This window comes from Phaenicophaeus curvirostris, chromosome 3, assembly GCF_032191515.1.
Source record: "Phaenicophaeus curvirostris isolate KB17595 chromosome 3, BPBGC_Pcur_1.0, whole genome shotgun sequence".
In the NCBI taxonomy this organism is placed as follows: Eukaryota; Metazoa; Chordata; class Aves; order Cuculiformes; family Cuculidae; genus Phaenicophaeus; species Phaenicophaeus curvirostris.
Window position 1 is genome coordinate 77,531,235 of NC_091394.1, and position 25,815 is coordinate 77,557,049.

Genomic DNA, 25,815 nt, shown 5'->3' on the forward strand with positions numbered 1-25,815 from the left:
AAAACTTATGTTCAGTTCTGTGAAAGAAATTTTTCTTCTTGTTGAACTTTCCTTTAGAAAGGCATCTTCTTGTTAACTAGTGAGAGCAGTTGTGTAGCTATAAATGCACTTCAGGCTGCGCAGGCCAGATCGTCAATTATGCCTATACTTCTGTGAATTCACTGGAATACAACTGCTCAAGGCTAAAAAGGATTAAAACACATTCAATGACTCCAAAAAAATGCCTTAATGCTAGTATTCCTGGATCCCCTGTATAATTTGGAGCAATATGAACACAGCAACTTCTGTTGGCAAGTGAAAGGGAAAAGCTTTGCACTTCCATGCAGTCATGCCCATGTCCTGCTTTGCTAAAACCTGGGATCCTGTTTCACCAAACCCCACAGTGCAGAACAGCCCAGGCAATATCCTGGTGACTGCAGGGCTTTGATGTAAAGCTGCAAATAATATCAAAGCTTACCATGCAATGGCTTCCATCAAAGACCCTGCCAAGACATCATAGTCGTGGTCACGTTCATTTGACTGGGTCAGCCACTGACATTAAATGATTTGCCTGGGGTTACAAGTGAGTCTGTGGAGACATTTAAGTGAGGACTCCAGCGTGAAGAATCCCAGTGTGACAGATTTTGCCTGCTATCAAGTGACACAGCCTACCTCTGCTCAGCATCTGGTAAATGAGCTGCATTTCCAGCATGCAGCAAGAGTGAAGTTTAGTTGCGTCCCACTGGCCACATGGCTGACTATGTCCCCAGGGACAGGAGGAGGCTGCTGCCCCAAAGCAGAGGCATGGGAAGCCTGATTGGACTGGGAAATCCAGGGAAAGTGGAAAGCAGTCCATGTCTAATAAAGGAGTAATAAACACAATCAAATGTGCTTGAAAAGCTGCTGGCAAGATACAGGTAAATGCTCACCTGGCTCTCTCAAACCTCACTGACATTATCCTCCAAGGCCAAAAATATAAAGGTTGAATTCAACAAACACATAAGCACCGGGAGAAAACTTCACTCAGAAGTCTCCTTTGCTTTTTACCTCTTTCAACACTGAAGTTCTATGATGAGAGCATCTGGACATCACTTCTCTCTTGCAGAGCAAAATATGGAACACTTGGCAGCACTGAATGGCAGAGGTTGTGCTGCATGTGGAGCTGGGGTGGCCAGGAAGCTGTGGTGGCATTGAGCAGCGCACAGTGCTCGCTTCAGGCAAGGGAGGATTTAGAAAACAGATTTTACGCAAAATACAGCATTAGAAAAGTGGATCGTGTTGTTCTCTCATTGAGAGGGTTAGTAATATAATAATAATCTCACAACTGGATAACAATTTACTCATTCTGGAGAAATAGCAGAGCAGAAGAGGTGTAGCCCTGGATATTCATCTTTACAATCCATTTATTTTAAAGATGCGGAAACCTCAAACTATAAAAGCTATCAAACTGAACCAGGCAGTAGGAAGTGTGTGTACTGAGGAATAATATTAAATCAACATTGAAACCACACACAGGGGAAAGAAGCCTCTGTATAGAATCATAATAGAGTCCCTCTAGACAGATGGCTGTTTCTCTATAGACTAAAGGTTTTTCTTTACCCTTCCCTCTAGCCATCCTCCTCACTTCCTTTGCTTTAGTCAAGTCCCTCCATAGATTTCTTGTGGGCCTCCTTTAAGTACTTGAAGGGCACTGTAAGGTCACCTCAGAGCCTCCTCTTCTCCAGGCTGAACAACCCTGACTCTCTCAGCCTGTCCTCATATGGAAGGTGCTCCAGCCCTCTGATCATCTTCACGGCCCTCCCCTGGACCCATTTCAACAGTTCGATACTCTTCTTATGTTGGAAATTCTAGACCTAGCCACAGTACTCCAGATGAGATCTCACAAGAGAGGAATAGAAGGGCAGAATCACCTCCCTCGGCCTGCTGGACACGCTTCTTTTGATGCAGTCCAGGATATGATTGGCCTTGTGGGCTGCGAGTGCACATTGCCTGCTCATGTGGGGCTTCTCATCAATCAGCACCCTCAAGTCCTTCTCTACAGGGCTGCTCTCAATCACATCGTCCCCCACCCTGTATTGAAATTGGGGATTGCCCCGACCCAGGTGTAGGACCTGGCACTTGGACTTGTTGAACCTCATGAGGTTCACACAGGCCCACTTCTCCAGCCTGTCCAGGTCTCTCTGGGATGACATCCCATCCTTCTGGTGTGAGAACTGCACCACTCAGCTTGGTGTCATTTACAAACCTGCTGAGGGTGCACTTGATCTCACGGTCCATGTGACTGATGAAGATATTAAACAGTATGGGTCCCAGTATGGGTCCTGAGGGACACCACTTGTCACAGTTCTCCATCTGGACATCAAGCTTTTGACCACTACTCTCTGAATGCAACCATCCAAAGCATTTCTTATCCACTGAACAGTCCACCCATCAAATCCATATCTTTGCAACTCAGAGAGAAGAATGTTGGGAGGGACTGCGTCAAAGACCTTACAGAAATCCAGATCACATCCATTGTTTTTCCCATGTCCATTGTGGTGGTTACCCCATTAGAGAAAGCCACTGGCAGGAATTGCCCTTGGTGAATCCATGCTGGCTGCTTTGCATCACCTCCCTGATGTCCATGTGTTTTAGCATAGCTTCTAGGAGGATCTGTTCCATGATCTTCCCAGGCACTGAGGTGAGGCTGACAGGTTGGTAGTTCCCAGGGTCATCTTTTTTACCCTTTTTAAAAATGGGGACAATGTTGCCCTTCTTCCAGTCACCAGGGACTTCCCCTGACTGCCATGACTTTTCAAATATCATAGAGAGAGGACTGGCAACCACATCAGCTAATTCTCTCAGGACTCTGAGATGCATCTTGTCAGGTCCCATAAACTTATGTATGTTCAAGTTCACCAGGTGGTCACGAACCTGATCCTTCCCTACAGCGTGTGGGGCTTTACCACCCCTGGCCCCCTTCTTGTTGTCCATTGACCCAGAAGGGGTGAGGTGAGCAGTTTGTCAGTGAAGACTGAGGCAAAAAAGTTGTTGAGTACCTCAGCCGTCTCCTTGCCTGTTGATACAAGGTCACCAATTTAATTCATCAGTGGGGTTACACTTTCTTTAACCTTCCTTTTCTGGTTGACATACCTGTAGAAGCCCTTGTTAGTCTTCCCTTGTCAAGTTCTGCTCCAGCTGCGCTTTGGCCTTCCTGACCCCACCCCTACACAACAGGGTAGCGTCCCTATACTCTTCTCAGGTTCCTTGTCCTTCTTTGCACTGCCTGTGCAGTTCCCTCTTGCTCTTCTGTTTGACCAGCAGGTCTCTTCCCTTCCCTGCCCAATTTCCTGCATCCTGCTCCTGTGCTCTATGGAAAGCATCCTTAAACATTTGCCAGCTCTGTTCTGCTGCCTCGTCCTGAGGACCATTTCCCAAGGGGCCTTACTGACTAACTCCTTGAAGAGCTGGAATTTCACTTTCCTAAAATTTAGGGTCTTGGCTATACTCCTTACCTGTCCTATATCCCTCAGGACCTTGAACTCCACCAGTACATGATCACTGAAGCCCAGGCAGCCTCCTATCTTGATGTCACTAATGAACTCATTTGCATTGGTGACCATCAGGTCCAGTACTGATAGGTTTAAAGACCTATCAACGAACCCTGCAAGCTCCTGAGCAAAGACCCTCGTTCCCCTTTGAGAACAGTGGCTCCCATCTAATACCTATAAACCTGTGGCTGTGTAGGTCATCCTATTGTAAAACCCCCAAGGTTATTACGGTGACATCAGCCACAGAGTCATGTATTAGTAGACTGGGTCTGTCTGTGCCTTCCAATGTCACTGCCTGCAACTAGAAGGAGAAAGGAAAAAATTACCTGGGCCCCAGATTCCCTCACTAGCTACCCCAAGGCCCTGAAATCTCTTTTGACCAGCCTTGCACTGCAGCTTCGTCACCTCCAACATGGAACAGCAGTAACAGGTAGCAATCTAAGGGCTGTACTAGACTGGGGAGTTTCCTAGCGATATCCCTAACCCAGGCTCCTGGGAGGGTGCAGACTTCCCCATGAGTAGGGTCTGCTTGACATATTGGACCATCTATTCCCCTCAGCCGGGAGTCTCCTGCATCTATCACTCATTTTTCCTTCCTTGTGGCCGTTGTAACAATATCGAGGTATGTCATTCTGGTCTTGGCTCTTCCTCTGATGTAGATGAATCATCACCCACATTGTGCTCTGGTCACTCCTCCACAGCTAGAGCTTTGTGTCTATTGTGGACATTAACCACATCATCTGTGACTATGAAGCAAATGCATCTGAGTGCATTTTCCACTACAAGGACCAACTGGCACAGAAATTCCCTCCTCCATGCTATTGAACTTTTGCACCTTCCTGAAGAATGACTGTGTGCCACCTGCCCCATGTGACAGGCCCAGCAGCAAAGGCTAAGGCCCAGCCTGGACGTGGGCACAAACTGGGTGGACATAAATTGGCTGGGAACAAAACTACTATAGGGACCACTCCGGAGAGAGAGTGATTTTGATCACTAATCCTCCTCTGAGGATGGTGCCTATTTAATGCAGTACAAACACAGCCAGTGGCCATAGCACAGACACAGTCGTTACCTCAGGAAACTGAGTAAGTTGTCACCTACTTGAATGTTTATAAGAATGTTGATAAGAAATATCAAGGGTTGAGAGAAGCAAGATCTTACCTACTGGGAAAGGGATATTAAGAGGGAATTATGAACTAGACCCAGGATCCAAATCACTCAGGACATGCTCTGCAAGCAGCCCTGGGCTCTGTGATGAGTTTGCTGGAGCCCTGAAGGGGTTTCAGGGCACTTGCAGACCAAGCAGCCAGACTGGCATGCCAAGGAGGATCAGATTCACCACTGGTGAGCACAGGGGAGAACACCCATCGGGAATGGCCAGGAGAGGTGGGAATGGTGAGGTGGGCGGTAGCAGCCCTGGCTGGAGAGGAAGTTGCTGAGGGACAGAGCTTGCCTGGCGCTGGTGCTTTCTGGAGATACACGTGCGCTAGAGTCAGGGCACCCAGCCTTCTGCCCACAGTGACACAGAGCCCAAAGCCTTGATCCCACACTGTGTGTATGTGGGCCCTGCTCTCCACCACAGCTGACACTGCTCTTCACTCATGTGCCACCTGTGAATGCCAGCCTCTGTGGGGCTCACCCTTATGCCCCCAACCTTGATAGGCTTGGCCCTTGCACCTCAAATGCCAGTTGCAGTGGGCTCAGCCTCTGCCCACGCTAAGGATAACAACCCATGACTCGGGTTTTTCAGACCCCAAACCAGAGACAGGGCTGTGGTGCAGCTGGTCCAGACCCCCCACCTGCCCAGCACCCTGTGTTTGGCAGCAGCATCTGCCCAAGTAGCAGGTGACTCATCTAGATCTGGTCACCTCCTCGCTCGGTGCCTTTCACTGTGTCTCTAGGGATTTCTACGGAGAGGCAGGTGCTGCTGCCTCTGGAGCAGATCTGGGGGTTCTTGTGTGCCGAAGCCCCTGCATGGAGTGGGGAACTGCTCCTCTCCATCCACAGGAGCAGGGCCACAGGAGTGCTGGCTTGTCTCCAGTAAGGGCACCAAGGATGGGATGTTCCTCTGCTCCTACTCAGTGCTTGGGCAGCCAGCCAGCCAGAGCGAAGATGAACTGCTGGGACATGGTGACAGCAAGCTGCTGCAGTGAGCATTTAATTTTTAATCCTTCTCAGGGCTTCTTTTCCACCATTCCCCTGCCCCACACTCCCAGGGGAAGGCTGCCAGCACCCATTTCTGGAGCTCATGGTACTTGGCTGCATGCCTGACTGTCAGGGACAAGACAGGGATGTCCCTGGCCAGCCTCGGTGGGTGCTGCCTGGGAGCCCCTCCAGAGCAGCTTCTTTCCAGGTCAGCTTTCAAGGAAGGAACACCCAAGGCATTCCAAAGCCTGGATTGCATCACTGCTGATTGGGATCTGCCTGCAACAGTGGTCCTAGGGCCAGCTCCCTCAGGCTTATTTCCCCAAAAGCTTTCCCTCCTCCTTCAAGGCAGCATCTACAAGCAAGAGAAGCCTCTGGTCCAGTTGGGCTACAAAGACACTGGATAGCAGGAGCACTTTGCTTGCCAGGGCACCTTTTCACCTCACTGGCCAAGAGCATGTCCCTATAGTAGCTGGAAGCCACTCAGATGTGGTCAGGCTTCCCCTTTTAAAGAAGTTTAAAAAAGGTTTCTCTGCGAGGGCAACTGCAAACTATGCAAAATCAAAGCTTTCCCCTGAGAAACACTGCTGAGGGCTGTCAGAAAGGAACTGCCAGGCTTGCTGCCGAGGAGGCAAAATTGCCTGAAATACTGGGAATTGCTACATGCCTGGTAGCTGCCATTAATATCCAAGGGCAGCTCAGATTGCCCTCGGTGCAGACAAAGGAGAGTGTGCAGCTGCCCTGCTTGGTGACAGATCCTCTCCTTTCCCCACTCAAGCCATTCCTCTGCTTAAAAATGTTATTTTGGGAAAGAAATGAATAATGGGAACACCACTGGAAAATTCAGCAAACAAAAGAAAAGATGCTATTTTCAAAAAAGGCTCAGATTGGTAACTGTGGCTTGTTTTAACTCCTTCACATCCAGCTGTCTGTCCAATGCCCTCTCCAGAATGCTGTCTGCAAGCACAGTGGGAGCCACACACAGGAAAGTTGTTTTCTGTGGACTTCCTGAATGGGAGCGACACCACAGTGAACTACTGACACAGGTGAGCTAACAGCAAAATACTTTTTGATTTTTAATCAGACACAATTAAATGAGGTGGGGATTTCTGCAAGGGTCATAGTGTCTAATAAAAGGAGCAGAAATCAGCAAGCAGTCACTCTACTAGTACTTCTATCACCTTTTGTCATCTGAATCAATTGTATTTTTCTATACATCGCAAGCATGTGTGGACATGGTGAGTGGGGATCTGACCCTGCACAACACTTTGCTGCTAATGGTTCACAGGGAAAAGGCTAACACTGCTGCAAGAAACAAAACTAAATCTGCCAAGGCGAGGTAAACATTTACTATTGTAGACTTATCTTCACAAATTTACCAAGACCCCCACAGAGTTCGTGTGGACTGTGTTAGACTGGTGTTTCATCATCTCTCATTTATCCTTGCCACTAGTGTGACCAGGTCTTCAAGGTCCCTTTGCAGCCCTGGTAAGCACTGGCACGGCTCTCCTGCCTGTGGCATCCTGCGCCAAGGGAAGGCATGAGTGACATCTGGGCCACTGCCGCCGGCAGCTCTGCATGTCCTCCTGACAAAAGGGATCAGCCGCCTTCCCACGTGGGCTAAAACCTAGCAGAAAGGAGGCAAAATAGGAAATAAATGTGGTGGAATTGCTGCCGTGATGATGTTGGAGGAAGAATGAGTAAGGTCTGAGCTCATATTTTCAGTTCCTAAGTGACACTGCTCTGCCCAAATGCTGCTCTGTGTGTTGGCTGGGACTCGGATGCCATGGAGTCAGCAGCAGAGAACGAGGGTAGATCTCTCACAGGCAATCTCATTTCTGAATTGTCAGAAAACAGTTCATTTCATTTCAGGAAAAGGATTCCAAACACTTCTTGATGAATTTTCCCTGCCAGAACAAGTATGAGAAAAAAAAGTCTACTTTTTGTTGAGAAAGAGTTCCTTTTTTCACTGCCCCGACCTTTCCAAATCCCATCACTTCTGCCTTTTGTTGACCTCTACTTCTCAGCTTTTACCTTAGAGGGAACAAGTGAGACTTCCTTGCAGGAGCCACTCAGCTCCTCCACAAGGCTCTGACAAGAGGTAAAGCAAAATATAGACAGTTTCTCTGCAGAAGTGCCCACTACCTTCTTCAAGAAGATGGCTCTTTAATAACTCCATGACTGAATAGTTCCACACAGACCTCAGAGCTGTAAGTGATTTAAAATCAGGTGCCATCAAACATTACATGCCTTGCAACTCACGTTGGGGATTTTTATTACAGAAACCCTCCAATGCGGCAAGCAAAAACTGCAAGTGCTGATAAAGTTCTTAAATTTTAGCAGTACAGTAATTGAAAGTGAAGGGCAAATTGAAATAATTGGAAATGAAATCTGGGGGCTGTGTCAAAGCAGCAATGATGTTCAAGCAAGAGGAGATCATGGGTAGACTGACAGACAAATCCCTGGCCAGCCTCAATTTTGCGTTCTTCTTGTTCACAACAGCCTGTGAAATAAGTGTGCAAAAACACAGACTACCCTTCAGACGAGACTGCTTTTGTTAGGTCAGAACGACTTTGTATGGAAAACCTCACACAAGATAATGAGCTATGAATAGGACACTTGACAGACAGGTCCAGAGGACAACAGACAGTGTTTCTGCTGAGATATAATTGCTCTAATTGGACCTAGCCTTGCTAAAATGGTAAAGTTAAAGAGGACTCTGCAATCATGCTGCCATTCTGCACAAAAGAATACTGTTGTGATAGGAAGCATATAGCAGTTGTGGAAATAATCAACGGCTTTGTGCTCGCTTCCCCCTGGCATCTTGGATTTGCCATTAGGAACATGCACACAACATGAGCAGAATATTTTCTCTAGAGTTAAAGATTCTCAGGGCTGAACTGCTTCGTAGCTGAAGTCTCTTTGAGCATTAAATGAGCTGGATCCATTGTGTTTATGCAGTCCTGGAGGAGACACAGAAAGGCCATGTGAAGCATAATCAGGGAAACTGCCTGCTTTAGGAAAGAGGGAATTTGGCTAGGAAAGAAGCTAACTTTGACTTTCTTCCATTGTAACTTACCTTCTCTGGAGCAGAAGCCTGTAAACTACCTGATCTTCTTGTCTAATAAAATCTCTGTACAGGTAATCTTGGGTCTCTCCAGAGCCTGATCTGTTCCATAATACAAGAAGAAGCACAAAGATTTTAAAGCCAAAATCTTTGTTCTTCAGTAGCATGTACTGTGCAAGGGTTGACTGTGCAGTGTTTTCCCAGCCCTGTCTTGAACTCAGTGTCCAGCAGAAAGAGCAGCCCTTTTAGCCACCGTTATATCAGACAGCAGCAAAATGACCAAGCATCATCGTTTTGCTTTCCTGACTCCCTCAAGCAGCTCTGTTTCACATGAGGTTTGTCTGGCCTGTCCTGCAGACAACCTGTGACACTGTGCAATGCTACCAGCAGTCCTCACTGAGGCAAATGCAGTGATGACTGCAGAACAGCCACGAAGCATCAAGTCTACCCCGGCCTCATCCCACTATCACCTGGTCACTTAGTCCTGTCCAGGATTCTCCTTTCCCCGCCTGGCACCACTTGCCCTGTGATACATCATGCCCCTGTAGCAGGCCAGCCTGGCTCTGGCCCAACTCCAAGCCCCTGTTCCCTTGATGGTGAAATTCAGCAAACTGCTAAGAGGCTTTGTGATAAATGTGGCAGGTATAAACCTGTCTCAAAGGCTTTCAGCCCCGGTGTGCACCTGCTTCTGTGAACAGACAAGGACGGCTGAAATGTTGTCTCCTGCCCTTCTGTTATTCCTAAGTAAATGTGCAAAATACTGCTGTAATGCCCAGGAGATGCTCATGCCCCTCCTGCCAATCAGCACTTGCACAGAGGTCCCCAAGTGAGGCCATTTATTCATAAAGAGTCAGTCTGGCTCACTGCACCCTCCCTAATAAATCATAGAATCATAGAATCACCAGGTTGGAAAAGACCCACTGGATCATCGAGTCCAACCATCCCTATCAAACACTAAACCATGCCCCTCAGCACCTCGTCCACCCGTGCCTTAAACATCTCCAGGGAAGGTGACTCAACCACTCCCTGGGCAGCCTGTTCCAGTGCCCAATGACCCTTTCCATGAAAAATATCCCTTCTCAGGTCATCTGCAGTAAAGCCCTGTAGGTCCTGCCCTTTGCTCACATTGCAAATACCAGACCCAGGTGGCAGGACATGCATCACCCATAGTGCAGGTGATGGAGCAGATGTCCTCCCCTGCATCCAGGCTGAGTGTAGGGAAAAGGGGTTTGTTCCTCAGAGCACGCTGGGGGTGACAGTGTCACAGAGCCTCTAGGAATCATGTCACCAGACAACCCATTTATCTGTGAAGTCCTGGGTCCACAGGTCCACACTTCTCCTTTTTCTGCCCTGCCTTGGCATTTTTTCTGGAAGAGCACTGAGACTGTCTCTCAGCAGGACTGCAAGAAGTGTAGGGGGACATGAAAGCATCAAATATCCCCTGCATTCAGTTTTTGCCTCCTCCCAATGCCAGCTTTTCTTTACACATCATGAGCTCCGCTCCACATATGGGCTTGTTCAATGTCCCAGCAAGGTTGTAAGAAGAATTGGCCTTGGATGACACTGTCCAGAGGACTGTTTCAGACAAAATTGGGAGGGATTTATCAATACAAGTCCAATTAAAAAGAGAGGATATGCTTATTTCCAGCAAATACGTCCATGACAAACCAAAGATTGTGATAGGAATAATAAAAAACTATGAGGATTGACATCAGTGAGATGTCATCATTGGCTAAAACTTTGCATAGCACTGGGAACACATACAGAAAAAAAGTCCTGAATTACAAAGGAAGAGAAAGAGATAAACCAAGACCCATTCTCAACTCTCCCGTGAGAGGAGGCATTACTGGGAACTCTGGACACCGGGAGATTTGAAACCAGATTTTCAGCCCAAACTACAAGCTTCTTGGCTTTTCTGTGTGTAAATCAGATCCTTACATTACCTCAGTGTCATTTTGTGGCTGAAAACAATTCAACAACTATCAAAACAGGCAGACTGAAATTCAGCAGAACAGGATCTGAGCACTTCAGCTCTCAATGATTAGATGTTTCTGTGGAAATGAATCTCACAAAAAAAATGAAGTTTGGCAGAAAGTTGACAGCGCAATGAGACCACAGAAAGAAGCGGAACTTTACAACTCAGCCCTCACATTTTCCACCTATAGAATTTCAACATTTGCTAAAGTTGTAGTGAGGGCAGCTTCTTTACAGTGCTCCCTCTGGGAAATATCACATTCAGCAATTCCTGAATTACCATTTCTAATTATATTTTCATACTGTAATGCTGTCTGAAATGCAAATTTGATGACAGAATAATTTGATCCATGTAAAATAATTACAAAATTACTGTTTCTCAAACCTCAATTCATGCTCCCCACTATTTAAGAAGATAAATTTAACTGCAGCAAAAAGTACAGCCAAAACATAGTCTTTTTTTTAACTGTTATCTGACCATAACAGTCTGCATAGATTCTGGCTCACCATGGAAGATTATTTCTAAAATATAACTACCAAAACCATTTCAGAGTTAGGATTTTTGTTACTTTACCTTGGAATCAACAATCAGGTGAACTGCTGTGTTGCAGTTATAGTACCATATGCATGGCATCTGGGTTTAATTGGAAAAGCAACTGTTGATTTAAATGCCAAATCTCTAGTGCAGCTCAGTTATCGTTTGAACCAGTTGTTGTTGATGTTGATGCAGGACATTAAGCTAGCACAACATAATGATTTTTAGCAGGGAGGAAAGCAACTTCTGCAATACGTAATTTGAGAGCCTGAAACTCACTACTACTACATCAGTTCCCACTGTAATGATTCCCTCCACACATCCCACACCGGGGGTTTTATTCTACCCCCAAAGTATTGACTTGAGTAGTGGCTAGGAACTTTAAAAAGACAGCAGAAATCTCAATTTTATTTTGACAAAAATGCAAGGAGTCAGTGCTCTGTGTTGCTAGCTTTTTTTTTTAGGCTTTATTATGTTTCTAGACTAGATTTAGATTGTCATTGCCCATCAATTCAACCAGACCAAGGCAGAACACACTAAAGGCTTGAGCATGTTATTACTTAGGCTAGAAGCCTCAGCTGCTCATGTCTGTTTTTTTAATTTCCCTAGCTGCACCCAGCTGTGTGAGAAGTGACTTCAGGAGACCTCAGTCTGTTTTTAGCCAAGATCTCTCCTAAGGTGAAGTGCTCCAAATCCTCAGGAGTTGTTGCTGTGCTCCCCCATCTCTGTGGACAACAACACTGTCAGAAGAGATTGTCTCCTTCTCCTTTTCTGTGCGTGCAAGGAGATGACATGCAGATGACATGAAGGCTGCTAGGAGGTATAAGGGACAACCTGGCCTCCTCAGAAGAAAGTGGAGTGTCACCAAGCCCATGTGCATCTCATTTTCTCTTTATGTCAGAGGATTTCAAATCCAAGTAAGCTTGCAGTGTAGCAGTTGTGGCATTGGGTGGAAGATGAGGGATGGGTTGCATCTACTCCCCCCCCCCCCAGCTACAGGCTGTTTGTTTTTTCATGGTGGGTGAAAACGCATCAGGGCAGAGACAGAGGGTTGCTTGGCATTACATTGCCTGGCAGCTTCATACGTTTCCAAGGTAAAATCAAAGTGTTTGTGAAAAGGGTTTGCTATAGAGTTGACCAGCAAAAATAAGAGCATGGTATCACCAAGCAGAGACATGGAGCACTGGGATAACTCTCACACATCATCATTTGGCCTTCCCCTGAGGAAGGATCTGTGCCTTTTCCTCCAGCTGCAGACTCTCACACCACTTACAAGCTGCCTGCCTGACCACATCTTGGCCATTCTCACCTCTGAAGTTCAAAGGGGCCCATGTTGATGGGATGCCCAAAGCTCCCTCCCACCCCCACCCCAGAATCAATGAGAGAGGACAGAGCTAGTCACTCTGCCAAGCAGGACACATCCCTGTGCAACCTCAGTGGCACTCATCAGCTTCCCCAGTAACGCTGCCTCTCAGACCTCCTGCCACAACATAGCCAGGGTACTTCTGGTAAAATATAAAACAGTTTATCATCATCTTCTCTCAGGTCAAGCTAGTGCCTTTTGAAGACTTGTGCAATATCACTAAAGCAAGATATGACTATTCCAGCTAGAGATGAGTAACCTATTTTTAAAATATTTCTAATTAATAGCTCTTGAGCAAAAGCTGTATCAATTAGTTTCCACCTTGCAGGCATTTTCAAGAGATCAAATGCTACAGGATGCTGTACTCAAACCTAAACGAATGAGGTGAAGCCCCAGCCCTCAATGAGCATCACTGCCACACTTATGATTTAAGTCAAACGTTGCAGGCAACTACAGATATATGTGGAGCCAAATCCCCCAGATATTGAAGGTAAATGTCTTTTCTTGAATGGCAGGCACTGCTCAACTCAAATCTATCCCCTTACTCCAGACTTGCTCCACTGGTCTGAGCTGGTGAATGAGCAGACCTCTGTTGCATTGGCCACATTCCTCTACTGTCCCCTCCTGCCCTACTACCAAGACTCCAGGAGGACTCACATGCAGGTGGGGGGGGCACGGATTGCCATCAGCTGAAACACGGCTTCCCCCACCAGCTGAGGAGCAGCTACATCCAGCACAGCCCAACTGGCTTGCCTGGGCGCAGGTGCTGGGAGCCTCATGCCCTGTAGAAAGGTCGAGCACCTCCACACTGAAGCTGCAAGACTCCTGTGAACAATGATTAAACTCACCTACAAGGAGCGAGTCAAGATTCCTCATTCACTGATATACTGGCATCAGGTGAAGAATTTAATGAAGAAAATGTAAAATGTTTCAATCCCCAAGACACTGATATTTTAGGCACAAAAGTTAAATTGAAAGAACAGATGAGATAATGCCAAGTGAAATGGTTTAGAGGTTTCAGATGCATTTATCCTTGTTGCTCTGTAAAGTACACCAAAGGCAGTGAAATCCAGAGCATTAAACCATAACTTTCCTTACAGAAGTGCTTTCAGTTTGATCTCTCTTGGCTTCCTTTCTGAAACAATTACTTCTGCTGCACTCAGTAGCATCAGAATAATTTTTATAGAATTTTTTTTATCTTTTATTGCTCTGTGTTTTAAATTGTTTTGTAGCTCTGTGATTGTTTCAGAGCAGTAGCTGCTTTAGAAAATCATTACCGCTATCAGTAAACCCTTTGAACTTTGGGAGGAAGGGAACAGGAATATATAATTAGAGAAGATAAGAATGATCTAGCATACATTTCCAGGAAATAACACAAGCGATGCTTCAGCTGTAATCTGTTCTTCAAATGACTCTATATGTTCCCACACAAACAAACTCAGTCTGTAGCACTGAACTTCAGCAGCCCTGGGATCTCCTTCCCCCTAACAGCCCCCTCAGAGTAAGTGTGATACAGAAACAGACCCAAACTCCTTCTTTTTTTAATAAAAAGACACAAACAGCATTTCATTTTTTTTCAATTACTATTGTGCTGTTCATGTTGCAGTTCTTTTTTTTTAGCAATTCTGACTGCTGTCTACCCATAACAGGAAAAAAAAAGCACCACGACCTCAGCTCTGCATGTGAGAAAAAGGGTAAAAGCCTGTGTTACAGCATTGCTACTCTCTTGGCATATTTCAGATATTTTTTCAGGAAGCTCTTGATCCTTTTCTCTGTAAACACTACACAGTCAAGAGTGCTGCATGCCCCCAGAGAGGGACAGAAACCCTGGGGAGCTTGCGGGTTGTGGGGACTCAGTGCGAACAAAGATGATTTAAAGACTCGAACTTTGGGAGCCGGATTTCCAGCGGGTCTTGGATGCATTGGCTGCTGGCTTCCCCTTCATTGAACACATTGGGAACAAACCTGCCTGAATCAGGCAGCATTAAAAAACTACAAGTTCCAACAGAAGTATAAAGCTGTAGAGATGCTCAAATCAACACAATAACTAAACATAATTTCTTTTAACTCCCGAACACATTAGCCTAGGATTACTCATGTTCATTTATATTCCTAAAGTGTCGAATGAGAACAAAATAATTTTATTCTCCTTTCATGGATCATTAATCTAAATTTAACTCCAATTTGCAGTCTGCACACAGAATTAGTAACTGGAAGCTGCTTTGCATTTATCTGATAGTGCCGGGCTTGTTCATCAAGACAAACTTCCAGCCAAAACAAACACATGAAAAAAAATTCAGTCACAATAAGCTGCTTTCTACCTTATTTTTTTTTTAAAGGACAAAAAAAAATACCTGACGAGAACATAAAGCGAATGGTTACCTCACACTGCAGAAATGTAAGTTTTTAATAGTCCATGCTCTGGCAGCGCCTGAGAAACAGCAGCGGCAGCGGCGGTGGTGGCAGGGATAAATCCAGCATCCACTGGGTTCTCACAAGGCTTTGGCTGCGCGGCCGAAACCGCAGGCTCTGCCTCCAGCTGACGTCAAGGCGGCTGTCACATGGCCAGGCGCAAGCCCAGGGAGCACTGGTTGTCCTGGCAACCCCAGCACTGCTCCGAAATTATTTCAATAGGTCATCTGTCATACTGCGCGCACATTGGAACCATCACGGGCGGCCGGACAACCCAAACACCAAGGGCTCGCCAGGGGGGTTGGTCCCGTTGCTGATGCTCTCTTAACCCTGTCCCCATAAGAAAACGTGCCTCCCTCTTCCTTTTCCTCCTGCATCCCCAGCCTCCAGAAGAAACAAAACCCCTTATATGCCTGGTTTGCCCAAGCAAAGGTGCAAAAGTGCTGCTCTACCTGTGTAGAATTATAGAATAATAGAATAGTTTGAGTTGGAAGGGACCTGAAAGATTGTCTTGTTCCAATCCCCCTGCGACAGGCAGGGTCTCCTCGACAATGTGCAGCCGGGTGCTGCACTGGCTACCTAAAATTAGTGTCTTTCAAAATGACTTGCAGCTGACAGAGATGCACATTTGGTCACCAGCATCTCTGCTGCTTCGGGGCGAGGCAGCAGCGGACCTTTCTGCATCAATGCGGGGCAGCAGTCACGCAGTGGCTGTGAGTCAGCACGCAGAGGTGCCCTGTCCCTAAGCCTCGGCCACCAGCCCCTCCTGCCATGCTTCTCCTGTAAAAAATGTTCCTGGCAAAACGTCATGGGAAGGGGCATGAAGCCTGCCTCCACCTAGCTCCAACTCAGCTCAGCAGCCTTGTCATGCAGGCAGAGACACGACACTGGTGTCTCAGATTTCCTTGTAACTCTAGCTAAAATCCACTCCTCCCTTCAAATATCCTTTTTTCTATCTGCCTCACCACAGCCCCACAGCACACGCATGCACCAGTGGCCAGGACGCAGGAAAGGCCAAGAGGAGGGAGAGACTTCCACCTGCAAGAGGCGGGGAAGAAAAGCAAAGTATCAGCAACAAGAGGAAATGGCTTCAAGTTGCACCAGGGCAGATTCAGATTAGACATCACGAAAATTTTCTTTGCCTAAAGGGTTATTGGGCACTGGAACAGCTGCCCAGGGAGGTGGTTTAGTCACCATTCCTAGAGCTATTTAAAAGATCGGTAGATGAAGTGCTGAGGGATATGGTTTAGTAGAAGACAGGTACAGTTGGACTCAATGAGGTCTTTTCCAACCAAGCAATTCTATATTAGAGATAAAAGCCTTCTGGGATTGTGATCTGCTCTCCTAGACCTCAGTGCAAAGCAGTGTAGAGGCCTCAAAGAGTTATTACAATAGAATAAGACAGTCCCCACTGCCTTAGGAAGAAAACATTCATGTTTATCTGGGAAACCTGTGATTCTTTAACACAACAAGAATAATGCGATGAATTTTAAAAACTCTACATATTACTACGTGTTACATATAATCACACATATTAATCTAGTATAGAAGGCTGAAACTTCATGTCAACACCCACCAGTATTGTTGTAGTGTAACATACAGATAGAGTTTTCCGCTTAATGTCAATGTTTGTACAGTGCAACAGAAAGTTTGGGGTTGCAGGTAAGAAGGTATCCCTCAGTACTGCGAGGTGCATTACTTTGTATCAATCTGTCAAAAATGTTTTGCCTCTGTCAAAAATGTTTTTGAATCTTTTAAAGACCTTTTCACAAAAGCAGACAGTACAACACGTGAATTTTAGTGGTAACAAAACATTTCACCAGCCATTCTGCTGAAGGGCTGCTGGAGGCAGGGTCACCCTGAAGCTCCCTGCAGCAGCCACACAGAGACCTGTGCCCGCTCTGCTCCTACATAAGCCCAGTCCTCCACACCTACAACACAGGGATGTGCAGAACACCTCTGTCCTCCAGCATAAAAATCATAGAATCATAGAACGTCCTGAGTTGGAAGGGTCTCACAAGGATCATCGGGTCCAACTCCTTTCCCTGCATAGGACAACCCCAACATTCACACCACATGTCTGAGGGCGTTTTCCAAATGCTTCTGGAATATTGTCAGGCTATAAAAATAATCCTTTCATTCTCCTTCACAGGGTGTTTCTGCTGCAGCAGAAGAGCCCAGAGGAGTTTTTTAACTATGCATGGTGTTCATAAGGATGAACTAATTATATATTTTGAAGGTTATAATTTTCAGCCAGTTGAAAGAAGCAAAATGAAAAAAAAAAGGGTCAATGATCTGAAAAACATATGATAATGGCAGCCTAAATTGTGCTGTTCCCAGGGCTAGGCAGAGATCCTGCTGCGCTGCTCCCTGCTGATGGTGGCTGAGGATGTCTCCTCCGTGGGGAAATTTACTGAATTTCCAACTGAAATCCCTACTTCTCCCCAGCGCTTGCTGAACTCACAAAGCTTTCCATGACTAGGGGCAAGGGAGATCTTTACAACACAGAGATGGACATGGAAATGAAAACAAAAGGCCAAGGAATCCTGCTAAAAATAGCAGAAAAGCCTATATTCCCTGACTTAGCTTAACTTTGCCACAATAAAACCCTCAACACCAAAACAGCGTCTTCGGTGGTGTCAATCAATCAAGTCAGTGCAACGCAATGAGACATGGGCACTGACTGGAAAAATACTTGAAAGATATTTAAAGGCTGAAGCCTGCTGAGACACAAATGTGTTGCATCCACCTGGGACTACATTACAAAGACTCACACTCCTCCTCCCACTATGCAGGCATTACGTCTCATGGGGAAAGGTCTTTATTCTGCATTTGGGACATTCTCTGTCCCTCCCACCCTTCCACATCTGGGGTCAACAGCAGGCTGTGCCAGGGGACATGAGTTATCTCCCTCACCCTTAGCATGATGGACAGTCTGCCAGAGCTTCACTGACTGCAGTAATATTTTATATATATATCATAATATACATAGACATCTCTAATGCCTAAACTCACCTACAGCGGACATGTATTGGGACCTGTGTAATAACTTACACACAGATACAGTGCTACAAGATGGGACACAATCCAGCTTTTGCTCCTGTGCCTCTTTTGGCTAAGTAGAGCTAACAATAGATGAAGGTTTTTTGCTCATAAAGCAGAATACACATAGGGAGCAGAAACCCTATACAAGTTGATCTTTGAACCCACAAAAGACTAGATCTTCCCTGGTGCCAATCCTTGCTCTCAGAAAGCAGTCACAACCACATAAGCAGCTGAGAATCTACTCTTGGCTTTCCTCTTACCAAAACAAAACTTACAAAAGTACTTAATCTTGAAATTTTCCCTCAAACATCCACGATTTCTTAATGTTTTTTAAAAAAGCAGGAAGGAAAAAAAGCAAGTAGACGTGATTTTAATGTTTTTTATATATATGTACACAAACCACATGTGTTTTGCCGGACTCTGCAGTTTGCTGTTTAAAAGAGTAGCTAATGTTTCCATTGACATCAGTTATATAGATAAAAAAAGAGGCAGAAACAGGGCTCAGCAAAATGTTGTCATGCTGATTTTTGCTCTTGTAGAAAAACAGGGTGGGAAAAAATCCACAGGAAAAGACATTTTAGTTTTGATACAGCTGACATGGCACTACCAGCACAGGGTAGGTTGAAATAAAAACAATAAGGGAAAGTGGTTCAGCCCACCCTGTTCACTAACAGTGGCCCAGTGAAAGAATTATTGTTTGAGTTAAATCAGGTGGAAGACTGTTCCCCAGGAATGTAGCACTGTAAGAAAATCCTATGCTCTCCATATCTCTGTCATAGCTCTTCAGTGCCACTAGTTCCTGCTCCCAGGGAGGATGAATGATTCTCCTTTCAGAAGCAATAATTTTGAGTTCCTATACAGTACCAGTGGCTTTGGGGATTCCTCCAGTGCGCTTCCTAGCAGTGAGAAAAGCCACTGGACAAGAGTGCTGGGAAGGTGTGAGCATCACCAGCAAGGACTCTTTCCCAAAGACCACTGATGGATATTGCTGAGGGGTTACGGAGAGATTTTGCACCAAGAGCTGCCTTTTTGTGACATGTTTTGTAGAAAGGAACACTTGATCTGCAACAATTTTTCTGGCATTTGACCCTAAATAATGCCATCATCTATCCTTAGGTATATGATGTTTATTGTTGTTCTTCCTGAGATATGCAATAAATTCTCACATGATCTTTTAGAACTTTTGCTTGTACTTACCTCCTCAGGAGTTTTGGGGCTAGCGCATGTCTCCTGTATTTCCTCCTCTGTGATGACATCCCCACATTCTCTTCTCTTTCTGCCTGTTCTCCTGGGTTTACCTTGCAACACTCCGGCCCTCTCTGTGCTATTCATTGTTGACAGGAAAAACATCTTGAACCACAAGTAAGACAAAACTCACTTTCTGCCAGATTGCACATCTTCCATCTGCTCCAACAGCTAAAAGGAGATGGGCCTCATTCCCTGGCCCAGAGACTTGCCATCATGGCACTTCTGGAATGTGCAGTGCTGAGCCTGTCAAGCAAGAGGATGCCCTCATCCCTTCTCTCCTGTTTGGAAAGACCTCAGGTCTGTGCTGTCCCCATACCACAGCTAGGAGAACAAGAAGAGTTGAAGTTGCCATCATGTCAAATATTTGGCCTCTGGGTAGTAGCAAGTGTCCTGGATAGGAACCACCCTTGCAGAGACCCCATTTCACTGGCACTGAAGCACCAGGAGACCAGCTCACAAATCTGAGAGAGCAGATGAAAACTGAAATACTCTTAGCTGGAAAAAAAATCCTATAATCTAGCAATCATGATCAGTACCTCCTAAGGGACCAGCCAGAAGACTTAATTTGTTGCTGAATGTGGATGCTTTCCATTAAATCACACACTTGAGTTGTGTGAGTTTATCTAGGGGCCAAACTGAAAGAAACCAGGGAAAAGTAATTTGGATCAAACAAGAATTGATTACTTGGCAACACACAAGGAAAAAAATGCACTTTAAGTCAAGCAAAGCATTTGGGGCATTTTTAAAACAAGCCAAGGGTATTTGGAAACAAAGGTCTTCATCTGCAGTGGGACTTCTACAAAGACCTGTGTGGGCAGGAGGGATCACCATCACTTGTCCCACTGGCAGTCATCTTCCCTCATCCCTGGGAACTGCTTGACTGGGAAACACAGACCACCACTCTCCTCTCAAACTCTGCTATTTTCCTGGTTTAACCTAACCTGGTTTATTCCGACTGAATTTGCTGATTGCTTCCTGTGTTCAAAAGCAGCACTTTCTGGAGGATAACTGATTTATCAATTTTATCCTCATAACAATCTTTCAGGTAGTGAATTACCACCCAAACCCTCTTGCCAGGAGCATTGTGGTCTCACAATATAATTTTATATTTGTCTGGCTCTTTGGTCTCCTCCTTGCTGTGTGGAAGTCACATCTGAGCTACAGAGATATCGAGATCCTGACCCAAAGTCATCTAAGCACATGGATAACCTTACACTGGCTGAGATGTTACACGTGTGCTTAAGTATTTGCTGGATGAAAGCCCAAGTGACAGCATCGGGGAAACCAACCATGCACACAGTGATAGCGAGTGCAGAAAAACAAAGAAGCAAGATGGAAATACCCTTTTGCTCCCAAATAAATCTATCTCCATTAAGGAGAAAGGAACAGAAATCAGTAACAGGAATTCAGTCATCTGTATTCTAGTCCCACCTATATTAAAAAGGAACATTTTAGTTCTCCAAAGTCTCCTAGCAGCATTTATCATACTTGGCAAATTTCAAATGTTTTTGCTTTTTTCTTATCTTTTTTTTTTCTCCTGTGCTTCCACTCCTTCCTTTTTTCCCCCTCCACTGCCACTATCCACTTCTGTGAAGCTTCTCTTATCTGAGTAGCTACTAGTATTTAATTTGTAATAACAAATCAACAGTCTGCAACCTCATGTGGAAATGTATCACACTCCAGCTAAACACATCAGTATATGAACAGCTCGATTTATTAAAAATTTAATTTCAGCACACCTTTGGCATGGAGTTACACTGTCTGCACTCAGAAACAAGAGCACCACATTATCCTTCCTTCATGGAGACACTGAAGTCTTGGCCCAGGACTTCCCATGGCTGTGAGGCACTCGGATCAGCTCTTGGCACTGAAGATCTGTTCTCCTCTGCATAGGATGGTGGCGTTTTTCAGCCTGCTCTGACAAGGTCAGCTGATGCCTGTGTGCACGTCCCTACAAAGAAGGTTGCTCCCCAAACCCCAGCTCCCAAAGAGCCCTCGGGGGTGGGGAGTTTTAGGCTGCACTGGTCACTGCCTGCCTTCTCCTTGCCCAGCCCCAGCTTGCCACCCAGCTGTTATCTGGCCACAGACGAAAATTCTCACCTGGGTTGAATCTGGACACAATAACAACTGACTCTGCTTCATTTCCCCTCCAGTCCTGAACAGGGCACCTCCGTGTCTCTCCCAGTCACCCAGCAGCTCCTCAGCAGCTAATCTCTGCCTCTGGATGCTAGATGGGTAGAGTGTAAATCACAAGGCTTTGCCAGACTTTTTTTATCAGTAGGAAGGCAGGCTTCAGAGTAGAACAAAAAGAATGGTTCATAAGAAAGCTTTGGAGTTTTGCTCTCAGGAGGGAACTTGCTGTCCTTGCATGATCGTTATATAGTGTTTCTGGCAGGCACTTTGTTAACTTCTTTCTCTACAGATAATAGAGAAAGGTTTCCCAGTGTCAATAGCTGCTGAAGAGATAGTAATGAAAGCATTCTTGGCATCTGTTTTCTGGCTTGCATAAGGCATCTTTGCCCTTTCCTTCACAACGTGCATTTTTCCCTTTTCTGCCTTTGATACTGAAGAGGTAAGTGGTGATAAATTTGTGATATGCTTCCTAAACACATGAGTAGGAGCTGGAGAGGGTATTGTGCTGCGACACAGAGGATCCCTGCTACTTCAGCACCAGCTTTGCCAAGCTAATGGGGAGCAACTGGCCATGCCCGAGCACTGACTCCAGCAGCAGTGGCCAACTTTTGATATCCCACTTCTCACTTTTGCCTTTTCCAGCACTCGCTGCTGCCCATCTTTCCACCCCAGAGCTGGCATTGCTGGTGCTTGCATGGGTCCCTGACTTTGCTCTGAGAAGGACAGATGTGTGGACACCAGTTAGCCTGTGGTGCAAGCCTGCAGCACTTGCACAAAGACAAGTGCACGGATTGTTTTCATGCCGCAGGCTCTGCAGCTCTGTCACAGCCTGACACTACAACAGGAGGTGGCCACAAAGCAGCAGCTCTATTACTGCACTGCCAGGCATCTGTAGCAGCAACGAAACCAAAAGCTGTCTATCTCCAGGGAGAGGAGAGCAAAACAGCCCATCTCCAGTTGTCTCCCAATGCTCCTCTGCAGATGGTGACACAGAGCCTGTTACAACCCTGGACACTATGCCAAATGTTTTGGACCTTTCCAGGCTCCAGGTAGTCCTTTGTGTCTCTCCCGAGTGCTCTTCCCTGAAGCCAGACCTGGTACTACAGCTTGCACTCCCAGTGCACTGATTCATAAAACAAAGCACTGCACGTAAGGCAAATTCATGGCTGGATCCCACCCAGTAAACAGGTTGGCGCGTGCTGGCCATGCTCTGAGTTCAGGAGTGGTTTATGTGAACCTAAACATAAAGGCAGACTTCCACAAATCAACTCAGTCTACGAGAATTTCTGTTGACTTAGTTGACTCTGTGGGTATGTACACACATGCTGGTGTTTTGCTGGCAGGTATGAGCTCACTCTGCTCCTGGTTTGAATTGACTGGAAGCTGTATGAGCATGGTTGACATGGAAAAAAATCACCAAACCAAGCAAAGAAAGTAACCACACACAGGCAATGTTTGGTTGCTGTACAGCAAAAGTATCATAGAGCCAATCATTGCCTGCCAAAAATGTGCAGAAATACCCCAAGAATAAATGAAAGCAAGCTAGGAACAGCCAAATTCTGTAAGATCCAGTTACTGATATCTGCTGCGTTTACTGCTCTCATCTGTCTTTAATAGGAACTAAGAACAATTTCATCCTTTGAGTGAAGGGCCTCATTGTGTTGAAGTGCCTTTCTGTCCTTTGCCAAGATGACCCTATCCAGCCACAACAGATGTCCCCACACTCTTCATAGCATGCTGTCTCTGAGTAGGATAATGCAAGTTGCCCAGCTGTGCTAAATCCCAGCAACCAAACTCAGCAAAACAAAACAAACTGGAGCAAGCGTGAAGCTGACACCGTAGCAAGAAGCACACAGCTTCAGTGAGCCAGATGACCAACCACGGCTGGGCACTGCGGATCCAGCCCTCGCACCCATTGCCTTGCCACTGTGGTCAAGGGCAGCATATTCCAGCTGGTATGCCCTGGTTTTGTTATCTTCAGGGAGTGAATGTTGCCCAGCTGTTTCAAGATAGCTCCTAGGCTATAAATGCATTAACTTTTTAAGAAGATACAAAAAGAAGACAAGTATTGATAGATGCAAGAACTTGTGCTCTTGACCCACTGAGTCAGCACTGCTGCCACCCAGTCCTGCTCAGTGACCTGGTCATAAACCCTCCAAGGGATGAGTAGCACCTGCTTGCTGCAGCCTGTTCCTCTCCCACCCTGCTCCTTCCCTGCCCTGATCCCTGGAGCCTCATCATGTGGCTGAAGAGTAGATCCCTGCACTCTTCTCTCCAGGGCTGTGCAAGGTGAACAAGAGATGGAAAATTTTGAAATGGATCAGTTAACAGTGTTAACAGTGTTAACTTTGCAAATGAAACTCACTCAAGTAGTGAAGTCCTGTGAGTGAGCCCAGTAAGATGAGAACAAGGAGTCAGTATGCAGAGTAACATCCAAATTGAAGATGATCTAGATATTATCCCAAAACAAGTTTCATCCTTCATCTCAATTGGTGGTGAGAGAACTATGAGCAGACAGCCAAAGACAGGAGAGCTAATTAGACTAAGAATATGGAAATGAAAATTGCCAAATGTGAAATGGAATAAAATTTGAAAAGTTTTTATGTGCTTGAATCAAAAGACCAGATTATCTGTATCTAAGCATCACAGAATAACGAAAGAGCTGGCAGATGAAATGGTAAGTCTGGCAGCAAGTATTTCTAACAAATATTTGTACATTGTGGTAGTTCAGGCTGTCTCTAATAAAAGGACTGTAAGTAATAATCACAAATATGGGCCCCTTTATCTGGTCTACATAGCACGCAAAGCATAAAACAATATTTTAAGGGAAGAACAAACACAGAGGTAGGAAATATAAGCCCATACCTTTATCAATCGGGTGTGTCCAGCTTAGCCAATACATATTTTTGACAAAAGAATTTTACTGGCCAAAGGAAATGAGATTTATCTGAACTCTGCTAAATACCTAATATGGCACAATATGGGAAATCACTCCTAAAAAGCAGATGATGCAAACTGGCACAAGAATTGTAAAGAGAGGAGGAAATGGCCACCAGGCAGCAACTTACTGAGTCTGGAAGGGGCTGGTAAGTGGACATCAGCAGACTTTCTTAAGGGCCAGGCTTGGGAGTGCTCTAATTTAATGTGGTACAAAAAGCAATATTTTGCTGGTGAAATCTGGTGAAGAAGATTGTGCCAACATGCAAGATGGTCATGGTGTCAGAGAGGAAGTTTTGGACAGACAGACAAACTTCATCCATGAAAGGATAGAGCTTTCCTGGGAATGGGAAGCTTACCTGGTTGGAGGAAACAAAGCCAGTTCTTGGCACCATTCCCTTCAGCTTTGGTCAGACTAGCTGAACAAAATAATATTTTCCAAAAAGTCATGAGGAGTCATGGAGCAGTGGTCATCACTGATTCCAAATACGCCCTGCCTGTCCCACAAGCATTGGCCTGAGGATGCAAGGGAGGCAATGACACGTCTCCCTGCTCACTTTACTGCTGGGCTGGTTAGACTAGGACTTAAAACTTTACTTTTCCAGATAAGTTAAGTGTTTGGCAAAGAGCACTCATCCCTTGAAACTGCAGTCCAAAATAAAGGGGAGAAACAGTATTTTACTACTACTAGCTGTCTGCATAATATCAACCGTTTTGGACTATTTTACCGAAAGGTACTTCTGTCCTGCAAAAAGGCAGGAGTAATTCCTAAAAGGCAAAAGAAGTAAATTCCACTATGCTGGTAATTAGTCATTGTTTTAAACTGTTGTCATGCAACATTTCATAACTAGGCAATGCAAAATCAGAAACAACATAAAATGAGCCTGGATTTATCTCCTGCAAATTCTGTGTTGGAAAATTCATTGGATGAGGGAGATTTTCACATTGCCAAGGGGCATATTTTATTGGATTTTTAAGGCCTTTGATGGATTAACAACAATAAATACAGAGTGTGTAACACTTCAGATAGGGGTACACAGTAAATGACATCTACACAACAGAGGAAGTTTGACATTGACAGGCAAGGACAAGATCCAGGTAGCTGATCAAAATAAGAAGGTTACGCTGAAATACAGGGCAAAAAGGCATTGCCTTGCTTTATCATGATCATTACGTTTGACTTTTAAAACAGACAGCAAAACACATAATCCATTAGAAATGCATTTCTAAAATGAAAATAGTGCTAGTAGAGGCAACAGTGGAAGCTCCTAGGATGAGCACAATCTGATTCCTACTGCTGCTTAAAATAAATCCATTTTACTACAGGCAAAGCAAATGAGGGAAAAAAGCAGACTTTTTTTTCCTCCCTCAGATGCTAAAGCAAGCTCACTGTTATCTGATTAATACAAAAGCGTTATTTTGAATAACCAAAAGTGATACCCAGTTT

General features: G+C 45.4%; 1 protein-coding gene across 1 annotated transcript in view; it reads right to left on the reverse strand.

Moving 5' to 3' along the window:
• The window catches only part of NCALD (neurocalcin delta), a 53,112-nt gene extending 37,972 nt beyond the window's left edge, over positions 1-15,140 (reverse strand). Inside the window, exon 1 of the mRNA XM_069854436.1 lies at positions 14,976-15,140. The gene's annotated coding sequence lies outside the window, so the exon portion shown is untranslated. The remainder of the gene's footprint in view (positions 1-14,975) is intronic.
• Positions 15,141-25,815: the final 10,675 nt, after the last annotated feature.